Raw genomic sequence first — 17,395 nt, forward strand, 5'->3', positions numbered from 1 at the left:
CTCAAAATTGTTGCATAGAGAAGTTTTTAATTCTCTGGATGTCTAACGATCAAATTTTTCCTGAATAATGTAAAGTTTTACCCTCTAAATACCCAGAAGCGTGTATTTCAAACCCATTTAACCTTCAAGTACTTGACTCTCAGAGAGGAAGCTTATATATAGGTAAGGTTGTGTGTGTGTGCTTTTATTTCTAAGATGGGGATGACAGTCATGGTTCTGATGGTCATGATGTGGACTTGTATACTGTTTGTCATATGGCAGTGCTATTCTCAGTACTTTGTATTCATTAATTCAGCCAGTTACAAGATAGAGAATATCTTCTATTTTTCCCAACCTCACTTTTTAATCGTGAGCTTCAAATAGAGTATAAAACTGACAAGCCTACCCTGTTACAAATATTTACTGTAGTTTTTTTCTTGATCTATTTCAAGCACTTGTTACTCATTTTTAAATCATCTTGGTGAAATCTTACTATAATTTTTATTTGAAGAAGAAGAAACTAAGTTATAGCTGAACTAGGTTGAGATTGATTACTCTTTGCTCTGGTGATTTTATAATGCATTAATGTGCTAAAATCTAGAAGTACTTAAAACCTCATTAGAATTTAACACAGGATAGAATTTTGAATTATACATTATTCTCAAGAAGAGATTTATTACAGACCTATACTTATAATGTAGATGGTACATTTTGAATAGACTAGGAATGTAGCCAAAGATATTTAAAATACTAGTGTATAGTTATAATGTGGAAAACTCTTAGCACAGACTTTGTTTTTTGGAAAGGGGGACTGTTTTGAAACAATTGTTTTCCCATGACTAGCTCAAAATCAATAGTTTTATTAGCATTTATATTTAATTACCAGAATCTCAGTGTGTAGTCTTTCTATCACTATATAATCTTTTTTATACAATATAGAACTTAATTTTTAAAATTAGAAACCTTTTCACATTAAGGTCGTCCTGTATTTAAATTAAGATGAGTACGTGAATATTTTGTACTCAGTGGAAGATCCAGGCTTGTCTACAATTATTCATACAAAGACTTTGCTGGCATTTTCTCATCAAACAATTTGAAATGTAGTTAAATAAATAATATTCCTAGCACTCTGATAATTACTAGCCTGGGAAAGATAAGAATTATAGTGAATGGTAGAATATATGATGCCTTTTTGGTATGCCCTTTAAAATGAAATATTTTAATACTCATATTTACATAGCTCACTTAAATCTCTTATGTTTAATATTTTAGATTTGTTAGTCTCTGTAAGAAAGTAAATCAAAAGTTCTGTACAGCTTTTAGCTCTTTTAGAGTTATATTTTCTTAACTCATTTACATATATTAGAGAAGACAAACACAGAAAAGTGGGTTCTCGGTGTTTTATATGAATTCAGACATCAAGTGTTGATAAAATATTTAAGAAATTGTATAATTAAAGCATAGGTGTCAAAATATTTTTTATGAATTATTACGAAGTAACTTTTCTTATAAAGGTGAGAGAAGATAACAAGGGTTTTGGGAGCTCATCTCTACTATTGTAGCACAATAGCAGCCACAGGCAAACTATAAATGAGTGGTCGGCCATGTTCCAATGGCACATTTCAAAGAGAAGAAATAACACTGATTTGCTCTGAGGGCCATAGTTTCCTGACCCCTAGTATGAGATCACAACTGTCATGGAAGGAGGAAGGTACAGGAAACAGAATGCAAACTGAACAATTAGGAAGGATCAACCCAGCAAAGGTTCTTCAGCTCAGGTCCACTGACGGATTTTAGGCATTAACATGCAGCATGTTGTATGCTGGTTTTGTTTTGTTTTCGACTTACATCTCTTATTCCATTTCAGATGTAGAGTTCAATGATTAATCAGTTGCTTATAACACCCAGTTCTCATCACATCACTTGCTCACCTTAAAGCTCATCATCCAGTTATCCCATCCCCCCCACCCACCTCCCCTCCAGCAACCTTCAGTTTGTTTCCTAGACTTAAAAGTCTCTCATGGTTTGCCTCCCTCTCTGAGAGAACTTCCCATTCAGTATTCTCTCCCTTCCCCCATAGTCCACTGCACCATTTCTTATATTCCACTGCTTTCTTTTTCTTGTGAAATATGTCATGCCTGTCTTTACTGCCTGAGGCATATCCTACCTGAGGGTTTGTGCACCCTAAATGTTAAAAACCATTCTGTTTGTTGGGGCACCTGGGTGGATCAGTGGGTTAAAGCGTCTGCCTTCAGCTCAGGTCATGATCCCAGCGTCCTGGGATCAAACCCCACATTGAGCCCCACATCAGGCTCTCTGCTCCATAGGGAGCCTTCTTTCTCTCTGCCTGCCTCTCTTCCTGCTTGTGATCTCTGTCTGTCAAATAAATAAATAAAATCTTTGGAAAAAAAAAATTCTGTTTGTTAAAAATGGCAGCAGTTTATAAATAAATGTGTCCCAGATTACTGAGACACATATGTAGGAAATGCTGAGAAATACTCCAGCCTCACCAAAGTTTTCCATGAATTAGAAAGGCTGTAAGATAAGACTATAAGACTGAGATAAAAAGGATTATAAAAGGCCATGGTTTTGAAACTGTTCTAGGGAAAAACTGACAGGTTGGTCAGGGACTTCTGTGGATGGTGAGGTCAGAAAAGAGTGTCATTGCTGCTCCCGGTTTTTCAACTGAGGCAATTCAACTTTATTGAGCATTTCAAGTCTCTGCCTGTTAATGTATATGAATAAAAAAATAAGATAAAACTTCTTAAAAACTACTGTATAATAGTAAATTGATAATATAAATATAGTATATATGTTTTCTTTTTTCTGTCCTAGCCTGCATAGTATTTCTTTGGATATACTTTATCATGGGCAGTAATTCTGCTTGGCTTTTTGAAAACAGGGTGTATGATAATGGCAAAATAATATTAATCTTTAATGAAGTCTGTGGGAGATATGGATGACCAGACTCTGAGTCTGTTCAGCATGGCACCTCTTGTATTTTGTTGCAGGTTTTCTGCTCTGGAAAAACAATGTAACTATTGATGATTAATCTTGGCATTCCAGTATAGAAAGTTCTGCCAAGTATCTAAATTGAGATTATTCAAGTAATGTTATTAACTCTTAAGCCATATAGTATTTCAGTCTGGGTAACACAAGAGATGCATTTTACGTTCCTTCCTTCCTTTATTGATGAATTTTTCTTAAGTGCCTACTATATGCTAAGTTCCAGGGATCTGAAGGAGAATATATAGTTTCATTGCAAGAGAAAAAAAAAAAAAAAAGTATTTGGCTGCTGTATCACATTTCTATTTTGAATTATTTTAGTATTAATACTATCCACTTGGAAAAAACTCATGATATTGAGTAATTTAATTTATAAGCATTAACTTCTTAAAATGTGATATTTGATCAGGACTTTTTCGAATCTCTCCTTTAAACCTTAAAAAAATTCTGGTGTATGCAGGGAAGGCTCAGGGGTGGACCTGTCAGATTTTGTTGTCTCTGTTTTGCAGATGATAAAGAAAATGAGAATGGAGAACCTTAATGAGATACCCAAGGGCACACTGTTCTTCCGTCAGAGATCTACTAGATTGCCCATTTCCTCCTCCTCCTATTCTTGACTCCACTCTACTCTTCCTCTCCCTCAATTCCTAGGCTTGTGTCTTTCTCATATCTACTCAGATTGAATAGGCCCTTTAAAATGTTCAGTAAATGTTTTGACTAATGATTCTTACTCTCTACCACTCATCAAAATACAACATAATTTTAAAGAAGAATATGTATTTTTAAATGTTTTCAGAATATATAGGCAATTTTATATAACTAGAGAGTATATTAGGCTCATCAAGTTCCTTTTATCCTTGTGTTTATGTTTTGATGCTCCTGTAGGATTGCAGTTTATAATAAGCTCACACACCTCATTGATGTAAGATAAAACATGAAATACAGGTTAATACAGGTAAATGGAGACTTACGGCATAATTTGGATACCCCCTGATGATCTCTTAAAAGCTCTTGAAAGAGTCTAAAATCTACTTGGTTAATAGCTTTTGCATGTACTTCAAATTTATTTTTTCTGTTTTTCAGGCTCTACAGTTTCATGTTTTTCCCTCACTCCAGAATACAATACCTTTGCCAGTTCTACCCAAATCCTTTTCTTGAAAAATTATAGATAGTTAAGCTATAAATGGTTTTTCTATCTGAAAGATTATTGTAGGTGGTAAGTAAACAGCAGACATTCTCTAGAAATGATGATCTTGTTTTCACATAAATATGTTCAGTTAGAGAAATATGCCAGAGATATATGAATAGTTGGCATAGTTTCTGTTCTATTAACCTTGCTTATTTTTATAGCATGTTTTATTGTCTTAAAATTAATGTTATCTATTTTTGGCCACTTCAAAAATGAATAAAGCTTATGTTGTAAAATAGTTTTCCTATATGGTATTTTCTTGAAGTTTTAATAAAGCATTACTGGTTTAATAAAGCATTACTAGTTTAATCATCACTCACTGCTCATATTTTGTGCAAAATTATAATTGCAGGCATGTACTGTACGATTCATCATGGGTTGTTTATGTACCCCAAACAGTATGGTAATGAAAAAGCAAAGGTCATGGCTATCTCTAAATCTAGCTCAGAATTATTCATTAAGTTTATTCTCATTTTTGTGTACAAAATTCTTATAAAAAAATAGAACCACCAAAGCAGTGGATATATTTTTTTTTTGATTTATTTGTTTATTTGACAGAGACATCGCAAGTAGGCATAGAGGCAGGCAGAGAGAGAGGAGGAAGCAGGGCCCCAGCTGAGCAGAGAGACCGACGCAGGGCTCAATCTCAGAACCCCAGGACGTGACCCGAGCTGAAGGCAGAGGCCTTAACCCACTCAGTCACCCAGGTGCCCCAGAGCAGTGGATATTCTAATGAAAACCTGAAATATAGTGTCAGTGGAATTTGAAGGGAAAATTCAACCTCTCTTTGGAATAAATGATTGAAAAGTAAATTTAAATAATATATATTGTTTGGGGTTCCCCCCCCACATCAGACAGGTAATGTGCCAAGGTCATTACAAGGTTTGAAGGAGGCACATATCACACAAATGTGTGAACACCCAATCATCAAGCTTATGAACTTCAAAAGGATCTACTGATCTTAATCGTATGCTAATAAAGGGAGATTTTGTATAGCTGTCTCTAAACTTCAATCCTCCTTTGAGAATTTAATTTTGAATACCATGTCTATAGTATTGTTATCATTAAAAATATATACAGTTAATATATGAACCCATACATTTCATAAAACAATTTTTAAAATACAGAAGTGTAATAAAGAAAAAAATCCCTTTTTGTCCTCTTAGTCCCCTCCCTTTCCATGCTTAATCACAACAAAAAGGTTAAAGTATAGATCACTACAGTTGAATCTCAGTTATCCTTTCTGAAATAGTATCTTAATCTTGTCTTCTGTAGTACAGCATTTCAAGAAATTATCTTACAGATTCAAGTGGCACAAATTATAGATCTCAGGGCTCCCAGATATTGGGAATACTTTTAAAGGTCTTAATCTAGACACAGATCTTAAACTAAAATGTATACACACATATATGAAGGTATAGGTAATGTGTAGATGTATCATGTATATACGTGTGTGTATTATATATGTGTGTGTAGCAAGTACATGGAAAAATCACTTCAGAGATTTCATGGAAGAAAGTAGGTATCCATTGGTTATTGGGCTGGAATGAGAGGTGGGTAGTGGAAACATAAAGCTGATAAATCAGAAGTACACATGTGTGTGTATATGTATATATGTGTGTGTGTGTGCGCACGCGCGTATGTATGTCTGTGTAATATAAACTATAAATTTTGGGCTCTATGTATTAATCATAAAACTTTATATTCTATGCAATGTTAATATAATATTTTTAATACATTAAGTTATTTATTATAAATATAATGTTATTTATGATATGTAAATATATATTACACATAATATATGTTACTCTATATATAAAATCTTCCCATTACCCTCCTCTTATTCTACCCCAGTAAATAATGGATACTTACTTTGTTCCATTAAATCTTCTCCATATAATGCTGGTGTTTCATGCATTTGACACAATGGAGACACCATAAGAAAAAAAAAATATTTGTTTCCAACACTATAAGTTCCTTAAGAGTAAAGAGCATTTGTTACTTAGCAATTATTAGCATTAATTTATAACTGTTTCAAGTTCTACCCATTTGAAGTCATTCTAGTTGGTAATGAGTACTTCTTGAGCTTAAGAAAGAGTGGCGCTTAGAATCATAGAAAAAATTATTTTTGAAATGCAGATGGAACTAGACTTTTACACAGGACACTCAGTTATTTGCTCTGTAAACTTGGATGAAATACTTAATTTTTTTAAGTTTATTTTCCTCATCCGTAGAGATAAAAGAAAAGTTATATCATGCGGTTATTAAGCATATTAAATGAGTTAATTTAAAACATTTGGTAAAAGTCGGGTAAGAAACCTTAGTTCTGATCTATATTTAAATATATTGAAATGATTCCTATGCTTTAATATCAGTTACCAGTTTATAGCAAAATATTTAATACTTAAATTTTATACATATGTGGTGGTCAAGGTGAATTAAGAATTTCATTTGCCATTTAATCTACTCTTCCGTAGTAATTGGCCTCAAGTATCACACAGTTTCATTTTTTATCTAAGAAGATAAAATTGAAGAGCCACTGAGAAGTAAGCAAAAAAGTATGAAAATTTTAGACACAAAAAAGGAGCCAGTGGAGGGGTGCCTGGGTGGCTCATTGGGTTAAAGCCTCTGCCTTCGGCTCAGATCACGATCCCAGGGTCCTGGGATCGAGCCCTGCGTCGGGCTCTCTGTTCAGAAGGGAGCCTGCTTCCCTTCCTCTCTCTTTCTGCCTGCCTTTACACCTAATTGTGATCTCTGTCTGTCAAATAAATAAATAAAATCTTAAAAAAAAAAAAAAAGAAGGAGCCAGTGGAGAAGAAAGCCATGAGCTTCTCAACTTTTCTTCTAGGAAGAAGATAGGGATACTTGCCTCTGCCAAGGACATGGAAAGGAAACAGTACAAAATACGTTATAAAGGGCACTGTAAGAGTTTTCATGCTTCAGAGATAAACAGATAATCATTACCATATACAAGTTAAAAATAGTATGGAAATAGTTTTTCATGGAAGATTAACAACTGAAGCCAGAAATGTTTGTGGTTGCTCATATGGAAATTGCTTTGTTAGATGAATGTCCTGACTGGGCAAGAAGTAGTCAGTAATTTGTGTGAGCTGTTACACTCAGAGTTCAAAATCCCGTACCGAGTGGTTCTGATTTCAGATGACGTTGCATATGTCGGTAGAATTATCATTTCTCTTTTGGCTTTTGAATCATTTAGGAACAAGATTTTTTTTTTTTTTTTAAGAGAAAAGAATAACCTTCCCTCTAGCCTTGTTTATTATCAGAGTGTAACATTCATGTGCGCTTGCTTAAGTGTTCATAACAAGCTTGTAGATCCCAAAAGGAGCTGAAGAATAGTTTCTGGTGGTCTTTGACTGTGTAATTGCTGCCAGCTGAGGAAACGAAATTCCAAATCAGTTTCAGGAACTTTCACAAATAACACTTAACATAATTATAAGGCATAAAGCTCAGTATATAGTTTATGTAACAGAGTCTTACCTAACCACAGAATAGTCAAAGAACAGTCAGACAGAAGTCTTCGCAGAGGTATATAGTAACCTTTGGCTTGACATGATACTTCTTTAGATTTATTAAACCTTCTGGTTGTGCATTTGAAATTATGCCTGTTTAAAACATCCTTGTATGAATTTTCTATTTTGCTGTGAGCATTTCCAGGAGCATCTAACAATAATGATAAAAAGGTGATCATCAAGAGGCAGAAAATCCTCCATCTTTGCTTAAGCATGTTGGAATAAAGTAGTTTTGAGATCTTGGCCAAGGACATTTAGTGTTATTTCTTTACTTTTCAAAACAGTGTATTCAACTTTTAGGGAAATAAAATTTTTAAAATTCAGATTCCTAGATGGGTATATTACTAAATAATCATACTACAAAATTATTACTACTTTTCAGAGATGTTGAATACAGTGTTCACTTAAGTAGGGAACTTCTCATGATAACTTTGCTTTTATGGTTAGATTTCATTTTGTGCAACTTTTAAGAACCATTTCTAATATTTTGACAAAGGGTAAATTTGTCCGTGTTGTGGCTAAAATTCAATCATAATTTGCAAAAGCAGGTTGAGAAATGTCAGCATTGCCCATATTCTTCCCATATACATTTCTGTATCATTTACTTCTATGGTCAATTTTACATATCTGTTAAAACTTCAGAGAATATTCTGGAGGTATTATCATTATGTACAGGCAGGTTTCATATGAAGAAATCATCCACTCTTTGTCTCTTTTTTCCACACCTCCCTTGCCTCATTAAAAGATGTGCTTTCTTATCTACTGTTTCTTTTTTGAGTAGTATTTTCCCATTATATAGACTAGAAACTGGAATCATTGAGGAATTCTGAATATGTTTTCTTTGCCACATGTGTAAGACCTACACTGATCGTGGGCTCATCATTTTAGCCAAGGTCTCCCTTTATACCTACAAATACTTTATATCTACAAATAATTTCTCTCCCTACCTTTAATACAGTGGTTTTCAGCCTGAGGCAAATTTGCCCCCAGGAGACTTGTAGCGTTACTATCTGGAGATATTCTGAGTTGTCATGACTGAAGGTGTGGTGCTGTGGGCATAGAGTGAGTGGAAGTTATGAATGATGACAAAGTTGCAGAAAGCATAGGACAGCCACCAGTGGGGCCTTCCTCAGCCCACAGAGAAAACCATGCTAAGGTTGAAAACCCCTGCTCCCATTTCTTTTTGGTCATTTCTCCTCTGGATTTTTTTTTTTTAAATACTACTTTTGCTGCTTAAATCACCTGATGAGGCATCTTTAAGAGTATAATCTTGAGTATAAGATCTAAATTCTGTACCCTGGTTCCAAACTTGGTCAAGTTATACATTCCAATGCTGCTGCTGTGGGATCTTCTGTGGCCTTTGTTAGGGTGTTGTCTTCATAGTCGTCCTTCTCTGGCATGTAATTTGGGCCCCCATATCTTCACAGCTTCTCCCCACCCAACTCCTGTTCAGTGGTGCCAGAGAATTCTACTCCCTGCATTTCTGGACTCCAGCTCAATCCTGGAAGGTTTAGTTGACCATTGCAAGAAATCGTTCCAATGAGTTTATGCCATTATCTCTATCTAATTATTAACCACTTATTTTCTCATTTCTGTGATTATCTTTGCTTAAAAAAAAATCCTTTCTATTGGTGAAATCCGTTTTGCAGTAATAATATGGAGTAGTTTCCCTTTTGAAACCAGAAGTCTCACATACTTGAGGAGCAGAATGAAAAACGTCAGCCTCCTTGACTTTCTGCTAGATTTCAGAGCAGCCTGTGAGGCATTACCAGAGAATATTAAGATGTTAACCTTTGTATTATTCTTTAACTTTGTGACATATGTTTCACCATAAAAATCTTTAGCAATTATAAATCTTTTATGACAGCACCTACCTCTTAACACATTGCTTTATATCTCATGCTTCCCTATATAGCACTGTGTATATGCACAACAGATAGTTACTGTGTCAGCAGAGTAATGGGGGCCAAGTCATCAAAAGTAGTACCAGAAACAAAGTAAACAGAATGCAGAATCTTGGCTAGGGAAGATTTGTAGATTACGAGGGCTGAATAGATAAATATATTCAACTTTTTTGCTGAAAATTTACTAAAAATAAACCAAAACTAAAAACAAGATGTATGTTCCTTTCTGAAAAGAGGGAACCTGCCCATCCTTAAATCACAAACTTCTAGGAATACCTTCCAGATGTTATTCAGCTTGGACCTAATTTTAAAAATAGGATGCAGAGATTCATTACTTATGTCTCTTGGCAGTATACAAAGGAAGAAAGTTTGTTCAAGGGAGTTTCCCAATTACTGCACTTGGCAAAATGAGACTGGGTCAGTGTTAGGAAGTTCATACTTACCCTTCGAATATCCATTCTCCACTTCAGGAATGGGCAGTGTAAGACAGAAGGATGGATCTGCAGTCATAGTGTTGTTTAGGTTTTTTGTTTTGTTTTTTTTTAATTGGTTTAATTCTGTCATAAGGATTAAATAAAACAAACAAGACAGATGGTACTATGTGCCCATCTCCTCACTTCAGAAACCCAATTTTATTTGACACAGTAGTATCATTTCTTACCCATGCAGCTTGGGATGGTCTCTGTGATGTAACTGAAGATTTTCTAGACTCTTTATTTAAAGGGGCCCTTTTCTCTCTTTCTTTCTCCCATCTGGAAAATATCCAGTATGCACCATTAAAGGAACATAAATAATGCCGACTTCAAAAAAGAATATCATCTCTCTCTAGTAACCAAAATATCATAGCATATCTATTAGTTTTAACATTATAGTGAACTATTACAGGTTTTTTGTTGTACCCAACTCCTATCAAAAGTTTGATCAGGACAACTGATTTTCTGGAGGGTATGATAGGCATGCAATAGGTACAGTCTGAGGTGACCTTAAGTAGAACGTGGGGGAAAAATTAGTTCAGTAATTATTTATTTGAATATTGTGTGCATACCATTCATTGGCTCAGGTCTTATGTGAAGCTAGGTCATTACTCTGCAAAAAATAGGTCCTGTTACTTAGAATGGTAATGTGTCAGAAATGGTGGAAAATTTTTTCAGCAAAGAGAATGTCCTTTCTGGTCCCTGGAATTACTACACATTGAGAATGAATGGGAGAGAAGAGGAGGGAGATGAAATGTAAATGTAGACTAGAAAAAGAGACAAAGTGACATCCTGAAAGAATTGCAGAAATTTACTAACAAATAGTGCCAGAAGCCTAAATTTCCTTCCTTACACATTTTCTTTTTCATGCAAAATATGTGCTTCCCTTCACAAATATGTGTTGGCTCCTACTCTGGTGTAGGTGTCACCAGAGAAACTTTGGATGCAATGCTGAGGCTGAGCCAACAAGATAACGTGGTATCTGGTATGAGCCTAGAGCTTCAGGCCAGGAGAGAATCACATTAACCAACACCATATTGGAACAGAGACAATTGCTAAAAAGGAGAGGTAACTACAAGAGCCGTTATGGATGGATTTCACCTCAGCAGGCATGTCAAGAAAGACTTTTTTGAGCAAGAGGAATGAAAATAAAAGGCACTTTGTCACCCAACCTGAAACCTCAAGGAAAGTACTGATGGAAGAGAACATTCTAGAGAAAGGTTAAGAATGCCTATGACTGAAGAGAACTTAAACTCAAAAGGCTTAAAAATAGGTTAATGAGGTTAGAATGGAGAGAAAAGGAGGAACATAATTATAGAGAAGCACAATGTGTGATTGACAAGATGGATCGAGTCATTTTATTCCTTAAAAATAATGGATTTGATAGTACTAATTAAAGTTGGATGGATTGCTAAAACTTTGAACCTTTTGCTTTATGCTTTTAAAACTAAAACTTTTTGTTTTATGCTTTTACTCTCATGGCTTAGCTACAATAATCAAAGCAATATATACCAGTGTTTCTTATTTATAACTACACTAGAAGGCTGAAAATAATTTATATATTATACATTTAGTCATGAAGTAAAACTAATTATTTTCTGATGTCTACAAGTTGTTCATTACTGTTCACCTTTCTTCTACTCATCTTATCCTTAATCATAATAACTTTATTTCTATGACTGTCATAGTGTTTTATAAATGAAACATATTTGGCACGTTCTTAATTCCATCCATTAGAGGAGACCCCTACTAAGGTGGTATGTTATATTGGTCTAATTTGTCCTGCCTTATAACTTGGAAATGGCAAAGATTCTTCCTTTTCTTCACTGCCATGTCTTGTGTCCTAGCCAGACTCTAGCTTTCTTGCCAACTTACTCCTTCGGCTCTGTTATTTGTCATCTGGTTGGTTTCTTTCTTTCTTTCTTTCTTTCTTTCTTTTTTTGTATTAGAAACCCCTTTTACCTGATTTACCATTTATCTGAAAGTCACAAATTAGTGCCAACCCAGGTTAGCAAACTTCTCGTTTAAACACAATTTTGATTCTCCTAACCAAAGATTTGATTTCTTAAAGTTTTCTCAATCACTTTGGGAAAAGAAGAGAAAATAGCTTTCTTGGTCACTAGTATTGTTTGGAGGAGGTTGAGATGAATTTTAGTAAACTTGTAAGACTATGTCTCTGTTCTTTTTCTACATAACACCCGAGAACAGGAAGAGTGATTTCTGTTGTTTCTCTTGTTGCGGGGTTATGGCAACCTCAAAAATTGCATAAAATTATTATTCCTGTAACTGAAATCTCGACCAAAATTAACATATTTTTGCAGTCTAAAAATGAATCCATTAACTATAAAACTGCATGAGCAAAATTTAATATTAGAATGTTAATTTTGTGTGTGTGTGTGTGTGTGTGATTTAACTCTTTGAACATCCTACAAATGTAGAGTCAAATTACTGGTTATGAGTACATTTATTAATATTTGTTGTTGAAAATTGTTTTAATTCAGAAATGTCAATACTTTACCTGTCACTTTTCTAGACTTAATTATGACCATTTTATGGGTTTTTATTTGTCTTGCTTTGTTTTTGCTAATGTAATAATTATCTTTTTTATTATATTTCATCATTGGTTATTGCCACTATTTTGAGAGCTACCAAGTTTTGTGAATGGGGTCTTTGAAAATATTAAATTTTATAGTTGGTTATTGCTATTATATAGGAAAGTGCACATTATTGTGTGGAATTGATTTTATACCTAAGTACCTACTGAACTCTGTGAACAGTCCACAGTTCTTTTATATTTTTAAATGATTACTTTTTATGTTTAAGGAGGAGGCTACATTGTATCTTATTTTCCAGTATTTTACCCTTCTATTTATTGTTCTTGTTACATTAGCTAAGAAACCAGTACACTGACATACGTTAGCAGTGAAGCAGTGACGTCAGTTATCCTTGTGCTTTCTTTTTTTTTTTTTTTTAAATATTTTATTTATTTATTTGACAGATCACAAGTAGGTAGAGAGGCAGGTAGAGAGAGAGGGGGAAGCAGGCTCCCCGCTTAGCAGAGAGCCCAATGTGGGGCTCGATCCCAGGACCCTGAAATCATGACCTGAGCTGAAGGCAGTGGCTTAACCCACTGAGCTACCCAGGCGCCCCATCCTTGTGCTTTCTTTAAGGTAATTCTTAAAGAAATTCTTCTCCCCACTCTTTTACTTCTTTTTGTTTTGTTAGGAATAGTTGTTGAATAGTACAAACACTAAATGTAATTAAAAGTTCACATTGTAGGGGTACCTGGGTGGCTCAGTTTGTTGAGCTTCAAACTCTTCATTTTGGCTCAGGTCATGATTTCCAGTAATGGGATCAAGCCCTTAGATAGGGCTCCAAGCTTGGTGGGAATCTTCTTGAGATTCTCTCCCTTTCCCTCTGCCCCAATCCCTGCCCCTCCCTCTGTTTGTTTACACACACAAGCACACTCTTTCTAAAATAAATAAATCTTTAAAAAAGTTCCTATTGTGGTTTCCCTTAATTTCATAATGTGTTAAATTACAGATTTTTATATGTTGAAACTGAACTAGAAACCTTCGTATAAATTCTTTTTTATATCATATTGTGATGAGAAAATTATATGTATATTATCATAACTTTGAGTTAATATAGTATGTTCACATGATTATTACTGTATAAATATCATTTATTTCTAATAGTTTGTTTCCCTTATTATTATTATTATTATTATTATTCTTTTTTAGTTTGTTTCCCTTATAAGGAGGATCCTTTTTCCTTCTGTAATTTCCTGACAACTTAACATTGTCATTTCACTAGATTAAGTGCTCACATGATATGCTTCAGACTGTGGGTAAACATCTTCATTGCCAGCTCTTTCCTGCATATGGGGGTTGAAGGATCTGCACCCGATTCCTGAGAATATAGTGCTTGGTTACTTACTTTTAACATTGAACGAGGATCTTTTTCTGCACCTTGAATTTGTTCTTTCTCACCTTGAATCATCCCAGGATTGACTTCAGTGGAGCCCTACCTTGTACATTTTGGTTGCTGGTTTTTATTTCCATTCTAATGCCATCTCTCTCTTAGAAATTCTCCAAAATTTCTAGTCACATCATAGCATTACTCGTTATTCCCAAGTGTTATATATGTGTATTTGTTTGTGCATCTGTGAGCTTCCAAGTGCATTTCATCCCACCAACACCACTAGTACACATCTTTAGGGATTTTAGATGAGGGAGATGTGTTCTCAGGCTACCACCTTGATCAGCTTCTCAAAGATTTATTATAATAAGAAACCCTTACAAAAATAGTTTTTTTCTTCTGATATATTCTTAAATTATCATCCATTAGACAGCCTACTTCATAAAATTAAAAAGTAATTGATTTCTTCCTTAAAGGTGCACTTAGAATTTATAACACTTTCTTTGGGAGGGGTCCCCAAAGAGTCCACCATTATAATTCTTATTACTTATAATGAGTAAGTGTAATTATAAGTAATTACTTTTAATGAATAATAAATGACTCTCATTACTTATAATCCCATCATTGAAAGGTCATCCTGTCTTGGCTGTTATCTTTCTCATATTATCTTCAAATTTGTGGTGATTACTCTCTAGTTGATTGATTTAGTTTATTCTTAATGAACATAGAAATGATTCTATTGGGTTGCATGAAAGAAATGAGCTATTTTTAGATGAATTGTGTTTTATATAGATGTCTCCAGAGTAAACGGAGGAAGATATGCTTGTCTGTTTTACAACTGGAAACAAGAAATAACTAAGTGATTTACTCAGTTACTATATCTAATGTAACAAAAACTGTTTTATCTTTATTCAGAATTTTAAAAGATCAAGTTTTAGTTATGGTTTCAAAAAAAGTAACCCCTTTTTTTGTTGCTTTCTCTCCTTACCCCTTAGTAAAATAAGAGATTATATTTTATATGCCATATGATAAATTGTTTTGAGTGACACTTGAGAAGAGGTGATAAACAGTTTAATATCAAGATGAGTGTTAAGTCAAATTCAGTTTAAATTTTTTGTTTTGCTTATATTAATTAAAATATTTTGTCAGTATTTGGGTGCTGGAGAAAATTTATGTATTTGTCCCTCATTTGTCAAGCTATTTTGTAAAACGATGAAAGTTATATGTAAAGCAGTTAAAATCCCACAAATTCAGTATCCCTTTTAAATCCAAATCCATGGATTTTTGTATAGTTTAATGTGGTGCAATGACTTCTTCCCATACCTCTTTAGCACCATATAGCTTGGCATACTATGCATATTAAGAGTTCATTATCACCATCATATTATATTTATTGGGTGGCTTAGCAAGTTGGGTGAGCTTCTGCTTTGAGCTATAAAAATACTATTTTTGAAAAATATCTTTGGCTTCTTGTGATTTTTAGGCAAGTAGATGTTGCTGGACAGAGCTCTGAGTTACTGGTGCTTTTGAATTGTGTTTTTTAACAAACAAGATAGGTCTTCATGAATTAACATAGTCTACATTTGAACTTACCTGAATTTGAGTCCCTTGTGCCTTACTATATTCACTATTCTTCTTCTATAACTTAATTAGATCTTTTGCTCTTTTATATCCTGTGGGAATTTGCAATGTATCAGACTGCAGGACACAACTATTTCTTTTGTCTTGAAGAAGAATAAGTATTTAGATTTTCACTGTCATTTTTTAGGGTGTTTTAATGCCAAACATATTAAAATTTAGTATTTATCAATTATATTTACATTCTTCTTTTAACTATAACTTTTTTGTTTGTTTGTTTTGTTTCATGAGCCTATTTTAAATGACCAAACTAATGTAACTCTTTTGCACTCTGTTGTATTCTCTTAGAATCTTATGGCTAGTGGTGCCTGGGTGGTTCAGTGGGTTAAAACCTCTGCCTTTGGCTTAGGTCATGATCCCAGGGTCCTGGGATCAAGCCCTACATCAGGCTCTCTGCTCAGCAGGGTGTATGCTTCCTCCCCCCGCCCCCCCCCCCATCTTGCCATGCCTGCCTCTCTGCCTACTGTAATCTCTGTCTGTCAAATAAACAAAATCTTAAAAAAAAAAAAAAATCTTATGGCTGAAATGTTCCTGGTTGAAAACAAGGGCTATTTTACTATTCAATTAAATCTATTTTGTTTCCCTTTTAAAACATTGACTTTTTTCCCTTTGATTCACCACATAATTAGTTGAAGGCAGAAAGTTAGCATGCTATAAAGAGATGTACAAGAAATTATTACCTCAGAATGAAAATAATTATTATAAATTAGGCTGTTACTGTAGTATTTATTATCAAGAATATGAAAGACAAGCCCAAAGGCTTCTTCCATAATAATTAGACAGACATCCCCTACCCTCTTTTTCCTAAACTTCACAAGACTTATTTTTAAAAATGAGTGGTATAATGTGTAGAATAATGTCATCATGAGTGGCAATTTTCATAGGGAAGTTGTGTGAATATATGTTTTTGTTTTTTTTCTGCAGTGCCGAGAGCTTATATCCAAGCAAAGTGTTCAAATCTAAAACGAAACAAATCTAAAACAAAACAAATGCAAACTTTTCTTTCATCTTTTAAGTCAGGAAATATTTCAGTCTATGAGATTATATTTTTATAAGAATAATGTATATAATAATTTCCTATCATTGAATTTGATATTTACTTTTAAATGCCTTTTAATATATTCCTGTAAAGATTATCAATCATTTTTACTTATATGAATTAGTGCTCACTATACAGTAGTACCTCTCACTCCTTTCATTGGACATGTGTATAATCCAGACTGACATTTTCTTTCTTGTAATTATTACTCCTCTTTGCTGGTATTTTAATTATTTATAGCCGCAAGCATTTATTTGTCTTTTAAAAGCCTTCCAATCCCAATCAGAATGAATAAACAATTAAAAGGAAGAAAGGTTTTGTAGTTCTTCTTTTCCTTTTGATTGTGTGTGTTCTATATAACACTTAAATTATTCTTTATGAAATTAGTATATCCAGGAAACTGGAGAATTACGCTTTAGGCTGAGTGAATGGAAAACATGTTAGTGTTTCCTTTGTAAGTTTTCCAGGATGTCACAGGAGATTTCTAATGTGCTGCTTGTTTGTGTTCTCCCTAGACCTTTTTCAGTTTATTAAAATGCTGGAACAATAATTAAAATGTTGTTTAGCCTTTCCTATGTTCTACACCTCACTGAAAACATGTCGGCAGAGAAAGCAAACGTTCATCAGGGCTCAATATAAAACAGATTCCGCAAGGGATCGTGCCAAATCCAACCAACCATAGCAGTCAAATCAATGTATGTTTTGTTTTAATTTTT

At 34.0% G+C, this 17,395-nt stretch overlaps 1 protein-coding gene and 1 non-coding gene across 4 annotated transcripts in view; one reads left to right on the forward strand and one right to left on the reverse strand.

Annotated features, from left to right (window-relative positions):
- The window catches only part of CRPPA (CDP-L-ribitol pyrophosphorylase A), a 299,557-nt gene that overhangs the window by 261,658 nt on the left and 20,504 nt on the right, over positions 1 to 17,395 (forward strand). The gene's annotated exons all lie outside the window — the stretch shown is intronic.
- Positions 5,023 to 5,126, reverse strand: LOC116569773. Its single transcript, XR_004277196.1, has one exon. It is a non-coding gene; the product is annotated as a small nucleolar RNA U13 (small nucleolar RNA).

This window comes from Mustela erminea, chromosome 11 (genome assembly GCF_009829155.1).
Source record: "Mustela erminea isolate mMusErm1 chromosome 11, mMusErm1.Pri, whole genome shotgun sequence".
NCBI classification, from domain to species: Eukaryota; Metazoa; Chordata; class Mammalia; order Carnivora; family Mustelidae; genus Mustela; species Mustela erminea.